The sequence below is a fragment of the Podarcis gaigeae genome (assembly GCF_964106915.1).
Source record: "Podarcis gaigeae genome assembly, chromosome: 8".
NCBI lineage: Eukaryota > Metazoa > Chordata > Lepidosauria > Squamata > Lacertidae > Podarcis > Podarcis gaigeae.
In genome coordinates, this window is record NC_139684.1 from 86005954 (window position 1) to 86013556 (window position 7603).

The 7603-nt window shown below is 49.0% G+C and overlaps 1 long non-coding RNA gene across 1 annotated transcript in view; it reads left to right on the forward strand.

Moving 5' to 3' along the window:
* The window catches only part of LOC310851804, a 442605-nt gene that overhangs the window by 241855 nt on the left and 193147 nt on the right, over nucleotides 1-7603 (forward strand). The window lies entirely within an intron of this gene.

Below are 7603 nucleotides of genomic sequence, written 5' to 3' on the forward strand. Positions count from 1 at the left end.
ATCTCTCAGTTTGGACTTTGAGAGTCCCTTTCTCCCTCTCAGTTCCTTCCAGTTGAGAAGGACAAATTGCAGAGGGGTATCGGAGTCCTTCCCGGAGCAAAAAGGCTTCATAGAAGCCTTATCGCTAGGAGGAGTCCAGTCAGAGTGTTGAGAAACGGTGGCTCCCATTGCTCTCTTCTATGGAAATGGGGTTCGCTAGCGATGTATACTACAGAGGGAAAATAGACAGACAAGGGGACACACGCACACACACACGAAGAGGGAAATAGGAAAAAAATAGTATATATTTTTTTCTCAGTTTTTTTTTTTTTTTTAGGTACCTCAGCTTATTCCTATTGATTTTAATCCTTTCTACCATTAACTGTAACTGACTTATCATCTATACTTTAAAACATCAGCCTTGAACTCACGGGTCCTTCTCTCTACCCGATTTATAAACACAACTCCTGAATTTCCACTGCAGTACTACTTACACAACTGGTCCTAGTGTGGGGTCCCAATTTGTGAGCCACCCCTTCTACCCTCCACGACAGCCTCCTACCTAGTCTTTGAGACTAAATTCAGAACCCCTACTGGACGCTTGCGCAGTGCAATGCCAGATCAAGGTCCGAGAAAAACGATAGTTTGGAAAGGAAACAAACGACCTTGCGTTCTCACGTACCCGGGTCATCCCTAACAAAGGTCGCCAGGCAGGAGGGGCGGCTTCGTTTGCATTTTAGACAAGAAAGGAGAGAGTGAGAGAGAGAAAAGGCTTGGATGGACCCCTCTGGACGACTCCGAAAGAGGGACGTCAGAGAAAACAGTAAAGAGCCACGCTTCCCCGGACTTAATGCCAAGACGGAAAACGGGGGAGAAAAGGGATAGAGAGATTAAGACGTTCCTGGACGACCCCGAGAGGGAACGTCGGAAAACAGTAAAAGTACCACAATTTCCCCGGTTATGTCCCGCGTAAGAAATTGGGGGGAGAGAAGGGAAAGGGTTTGACGTTCCTGGACGACCCCGAGAGGGAACGTCAGACAGTAAAGTTCCGCGACCTCCCTGGCCACTTTCCGAAAGGGGAGAATCGGGGGAGAAAAGAATAGAGGTAAGACGTTCCTGGCCGACCCCGAGAGGGAACGTCAGAAATGAAAGAAGGAAAGTCTGGCTGTCGTGAGGACGCTGCTTCTCCACCCGCCTCCCAATGTGTTTTACTTCAAACCATACTCACGTTCGAAGATGTCCCCCGCAGATCCCGGGATCCTTTTTCTTTTTAGCCGGCTTTTACCTCGCCTTTGCTCTCCCTGGTCGGGCTTCTGGTGACGGTTGATTACCGCCCGCAAAGAGGAGGCAGGGAGAGGAAAAAAGGATCCCTGGGCTAAGGTTGCCCAGTGGCGCCCGATCCCCTCTATCTCCCCTCTCACCTCTGCAGGAGAACCAAGGGTCCCTGAGCACGGTCGCCAAAACTGTTACGGGAAAAATCCGAGGGCTCTCTTGGACAAATAAGACACCGACCAGGGCAAGTCAGAGCAAAACAGCAGCCAGGAGGCTTGGTCTTTATTTAGGAAAAAGGGCTGTCGCGACAGGGCTCCCACCGTCCACGAGGTGAAACAAGATGGAAGCCCCGAACAAAGGATGACCCTAACTTTTATTAGTTGCTAATCCCCCAAACTACACCCCCGAAATTACATCATATTTACATCATGATTACATTGGAATTAGGAGGAGTCGAGGAGGGGCTTCGCAGGTAATCTGAGTGTCCTGACACCTGGCCAGAGCTTCCTCTCCCCTCCCATCATGAGTCAACCTGAAAAACAAAGGGAAAGGGCGAAGTTTCCTGCCCCCTGAGGGGAATCCGGTTACTGTCCTTTGTGAGAGTCCGTGCGGAATACACTGAGATATGCAAGTTATTGTATCCCCGATAGCCCTGTGTCTGGGCCCATCACGAGGGCTATCAAGGTTGTCCTGTCAGGGGGAAAAGGTCGCAGAGTACGTGACTGCTCGGTGAAGGGATTATGGCCACTCAGTCCCAAATCACCCCCCTTTGATAGTCCTTGTTACGTGTAGTGGAATAAAAGTGGTCCGATGGAAATCCGACGTACGGCTGATTTTTAGTAAATATAAAACGGTGAAAGACTTTGAAGTTTAAACCGGCTCCAAGTTCAGGAAACAATGTAACAAGGTCTTGATTGGATCAGTCATGGTTGACTGAACTCGGAAACGTTGTATCAGTGAGGTGTCAAACAGGGACGCAGTGAATGCCGGCTGCAGTACCAGCGTAGCCGCCACCAGGGGCGCTGTTCGGTAATGGTGATTGGTTGATACGGCCGCTGGTTGACCTAGAGTTCAGGCGCCCGGTCTACTCTCAGTAAAATGGGGCGAAGCGGAGTGCTTATGGCGGACGGCTGTCAGTCTAGCGCTTCCTTATTTACGGAAGGCTTTTTTTTAAGGGATGACCCTCTAGAGGGACATCTCTCAGGTCAGAGAGGGGAGATGCGTGTAGGTCTGTGTGTGTGCTTATGCGGTACATGTGTAAATGAGGGGGGGGGGCGATTTCCGGTGACAACAACCAGGTGCCCCAAAGGGAAACCCTCAAACAGAACACAAGTGCAAATGTATTCTCCAGTTTTCCCCCATGATATAAGAAAAAAACTGCTCCTTTCCCCTTATGGGGTACCCAAGAGCCCGTATAGAGTCCTTTTGTAGGTTCTCTATTGGTAGGAGAAAATAACAGAGGCCAACCAGAGAATATTGAGAAGCAAAGCAGCTAGTACGCCTGATCTTTATTAACTGTTGCAGCAGGGTGCTCCCCTCACACACAGGAAAGGAGGAGGACCCAGAACAAAGGTGTGCCCGCCCTTATATAGACATTTAAAATTGCCTTGCCCTGGAGTCCAAGACCACCCCAGATACATCATACCTACATCACAGAAAAGGCGGTCTACAACAGAAATCTGAGTGCGTTGTTTATCTCCTGTCTGGCAAGTTACCTGATTGCATTATCTGGGTTTTGGCCACTCTTTTGTTGTTATAACTACAGTGGTACCTCGGGTTAAGTACTTAATTCATTCCAGAGGTCCGTTCTTAACCTGAAACTGTTCTTAACCTGAAGCACCACTTTAGCTAATGGGGCCTCCCGCTGCTGCCTGCGCCGCCGGAGCACGATTTCTGTTCTCATCCTGAAGCAAAGTTCTTAACCTGAGGTAATATTTCTGGGTTAGCGGAGTCTATAACCTGAAGCGTATGTAACCTGACGTGTATGTAACCCGAGGTACCACTGTACTTAATTCCTGAATCTAGGTCACATGTCACAGGCTCACACCCTGTTCATATCTTGTATCTGAAGAAGTGTGCATGCGCACGAAAGCTCATACTAATAACAAACTTAGTTGGTCTCTAAGGTGCTACTGGAAGGAATTTTTAAATTTTATATCTTGAATATGCCCTTAAGACAGGATTTGTGGGGACAGGATTTGTGTGGAAAGAGACAATGGGGAGGTTTCCCACTTTGACCTTGCAGAGAAATATTTGAGGTCCGTTTGTTCAGGACCTAATCTGTGGGGTTTCGGACATGTGGTTTATATATACAGTTATGAACATTTTTTTTTTTATATATGACCTTAAAATTCTTATAAACAAAATCAGATCATGATCCTCTAATTTCTTAATGACCGGTGGTATCTTCTCCTGGGTGACAGCGGCAATTTCCTTTGCTTCCTCAGCAATCTTTCGAGTTGTAGCCGATTCCTCCAAAAGTCTTTCGATAGTCTCTGTATTAGAATTTACCTTCTTTCCCAATTCATTGATACTTGTCGTGTTCAAATCAATTTTTGTTGAAACCTCAGCCACTTATCAGTTTCCACAATTTGCCTATTGGTTTCCGCAACTTGTTTATTTGTCTCTGCCCCCTGCTTCGTTAGCTATTCTAAGGATGCATTGATTTTGCCGAGTGCCTGTGCCAAGGCGTCTTCTGATGACATAACTTTTAATTTTGTTTGTGCAGCAGCAGCTGCTCCTGTCGTCCTCTTCTCCTTGTGCCCTCTATCTTTCCCAGCACCAGGGTCTTTTCCAGGGAGTCTTCTCTTCTCATGAGGTGGCCAAAGTCTTGGAGCCTCAGCTTCACGATCTTTCCTTCCAGTGAGCACTCAGGGCTGATTTCCTTCAGAATGGAGAGGTTTGATCTCCTTGCAGTCCATGGGACTCTCAAGAGTCTCCTCCAGCACCAGAATTCAAAAGCATCCATTCTTCGGCGATCAGCCTTCTTTATGGTCCAGCTCTCACTTCCATACATCACTACTGGGAAGACCATAGCTTTAACTATACGGGACTTTGTTGGCAAGGTGATGCCTCTGCTTTTTAAGATGCTGTCTAGGTTTGTCATTGCTTTTTCCCCAAGAAGCGGGCGTCTTTTAATTAAAGCATCTTTTAAACTGTGGGCGGGGGGGAGTGTTACTGTGGTATGCATTTTTGTGTTGTTAGAAACTGCCCTGTGATCATCGGATGAAGGGCGGTATAATGTTGATGGGGATGATGATGATGATGATGTGGCAAGTGATGATTCTATTTTTTAGATAGTTCAACTTTTTAAAGATCCCCCCGAACATGTCATTTCCAATGCAAATACAGTCCATTGTCCCAAAGATTTGGGGGGGGGTGTTGCTCAAAGAGAGTGGATTTCCAGGGGGAGGGGCATCTATCTATCTATCTATCTATCTATCTATCTATCTATCTATCTATCTATCATCTATCTATCTATCATCTATCTACCTACCGTATTTTTCGCTCCATAAGATGCACTTTTTCCCTCCTAAAAAGTAAGGGGAAATGTGTGTGCGTCTTATGGAGTGAATGGAGGGGGGAGACAGGCAGGAAAAGCCCCCAAGAGCTGCACACAAGCTCCGCCCGGCTCTTGGGGGCTTTTCCCCAGGAGGGAGAAGGGACTAACGCAGCCAGTCAGTCCCTTCTCCCTCCTCGTAGAAAAACCCTTAAAGGGTGTGCGGCTCCTGTGGGCTTTTGCGGGAGATGGGGGTATTGCCATAGCCGTGCGCAGCCCCTAAGGCTTTTTTAGCCGCACGCAACCTCTCCCGGCTGAAGAGGTTGCGCACGGCTAAAGACGGAAGCCAAGACAGCGAACGGGATGGATCCCGCTCGCTGTCTTGGCTTCTTTGCTCTTTGGAGCTGGGGGGGAGAAACCCGGGCTTCCCCTGGCAGCCCCAGAAGCTCTTTGGGGCTGGGGGGGAAAAATAATTTTTATTTTCTTGATTTCCCCCTCTAAAAACTAGGTGCACCTTATGGTCCGGTGCACCTTATGGAGCAAAAAATACGGTATCTATCTATCTATCTATCTATCTATCTATCCATCCATCCATCTCCTCTCAGGTTTCAGCAAAAGCCCAAGTCTCCTTCAGTTGCTCCCTCAGACACCCTCTGAGCCCAAGACTCAGTGGGATGCAGAAGCTTCTGTTCCAGTTACTTCCTGCAGACAGCTGGCACTTTTAAATGCCAAGGACTAAAAAAACCAAATGCGTTCCTCCACACGCACACACCCTGCACACACAAAGATACGTCATAAGACATGAGTTAGCAAGAGCAGGAATGCAGGGCTTTGCGGCTGCCTGTTGCCCTCTCTGAGCTAACCTAGAGTGCTTGATTTTTCCTTGTCTTCTGTGGGTGTCTCTTGCTTCTGTGCTGGCTGGCATGGTAGGGGCTGCCTAGAGATTTTTATTCTTGCTGTGGGTTTGTGGGGTCAACCTGGATGATGCCCAGAGCCCCTTCCAGTTCTTGGGATCCTGTACTCTGTGCGGGTTGGACTCTAACAGAATATTCTATTGTGGCACAGATCAGGGAAGGCTCTATGTAAGGCAGCGACTTTAGCTGGCAACTTGAGGGTCCTCATCTGCATCCCAAAAGAAGGAACTAGGTTGCAAGGGCAACAGCTAACTGAGGGCGCCCTAGAATAATAGAATCACAGAGATGGAAAGAAGGGTCATCTAGTCCAACCCCCCCACCCATGCAGGAACCTCGACTAAAGCCATCCAGGTAAAGGGACCCCTGACCATTAGGTCCAGTCGTGACCGACTCTGGGGTTGCGGCGCTCATCTCGCTTTATTGGCTGAGGGAGCTGGCATACATCTTCCGGGTCATGTGGCCAGCATGACTAAGCCGCTTCTTGCGAACCGGAGCAGTTCACGGAAATGCCGTTTACCTTCCCGCCGGAGTGGTACCTATTTATCTACTTGCACTTGGATGTGCTTTTGAACTGCTAGGTTGGCAGCAGCTGGGACTGAGCAATGGGAGCTCACCCCGTCGCGGGGATTCGAACCGCCAACCTTCTGATCGGCAAGTCCTAGGCTCTGTGGTTTAACCCACAGCACCACTCGCGTCCCTAAGCCATCCAACCTCTGCTTTAAAACTTCCAAGGAAGGAGAGTCCCTCCAGGCTAATGGGTAGGCCTTTCCTCCACCTTCTGCCCACCACCGGGATAAACAATAGCCAGAGTGCTGTGAGAGAGCTGAACTGGAATAAGGCTGGAGGCTGGAGGCCCAAAGACCTGCTTGCTCTGTGCTGGATCCAAAGCTGCGACTAAGAGAGAAACAAGTTCTGCTGGGGTATTAATGCCGTGAGCCCCTCCATCTTATGCTCAGGCTGTATATGTTGTTTTCGTTTAGTCGTGTCCGACTCTTCGTGACCCCCTGGACCAGAGCACGCCAGGAACTCCTGTCTTCCACTGCCTCCCACAGTTTGGTCAAACTCATCCTGGTAGCTTCGAGAACACTGTCCCACCATCTCGTCCTCTGTCGTCCCCTTCTCCTTGGGCCCTCATTCTTTCCCAAATTCAGGGTCTTTTCCAAGGAGTCTTCTTCATATATATAGTGTATATATGTGGAAATAAAACCATATAACCTAAAGACACGTCTGGCTCTGTCATCCTTCTGTGTTTTTTCATGGTCATAACTTAGTACCTGCATGAGTGAATTAGCTTCCCAGTGCCAGGATAGATGTGTGTGATACTCAGTGCCCAAATGCTTCTGAACGTAAGAGCTTCCATGAGGTTTCCTCCTCATGAGTACACAAGGAGAGCCCTGCAGCTGGATCAGGCCAAAGGGGGCCCACCTAGTCCAGCATTCTGTTCTCACAGTGGATGAACAGTTGCATGCCAGCTGTCAAGGCCATCTGTCAAGGATGCTTTAGTTGAGATTCCTGCATTGCAGGGGGTTGGACTAGAGGACCTTCGGGGTCCCTTCCAACTCTACGATTCTATGATTGTGGCTAGTAGCCAGCAATAGCTTTATTCCCCTTCATGTTGCCCAACTGAAGCTGTCTAGGTTGGTGATATTGGGACGCGGGTGGCGCTGTGGGTTAAACCACAGAGCCTCTTGGACTTGCCGATCAGAAGGTCGCGGTTCGAATCCCCGTGACAGGGTGAGCTCCCGTTGCTGGGTCCCTGCTCCTGCCAACCTAGCAGTTCGAAAGCACCTCAAAGTGCAAGTAGATAAATAGGTACCGCTCCGGCGGGAAGGTAAACGGCGTTTCTGTGAGCTGCTCTGATTCGCCAGAAGCGGCTTAGTCCTGCTGGACACATGACCCGGAAGATGTACGCCGGCTCCCTCGGCCATTAAAGCGAGAT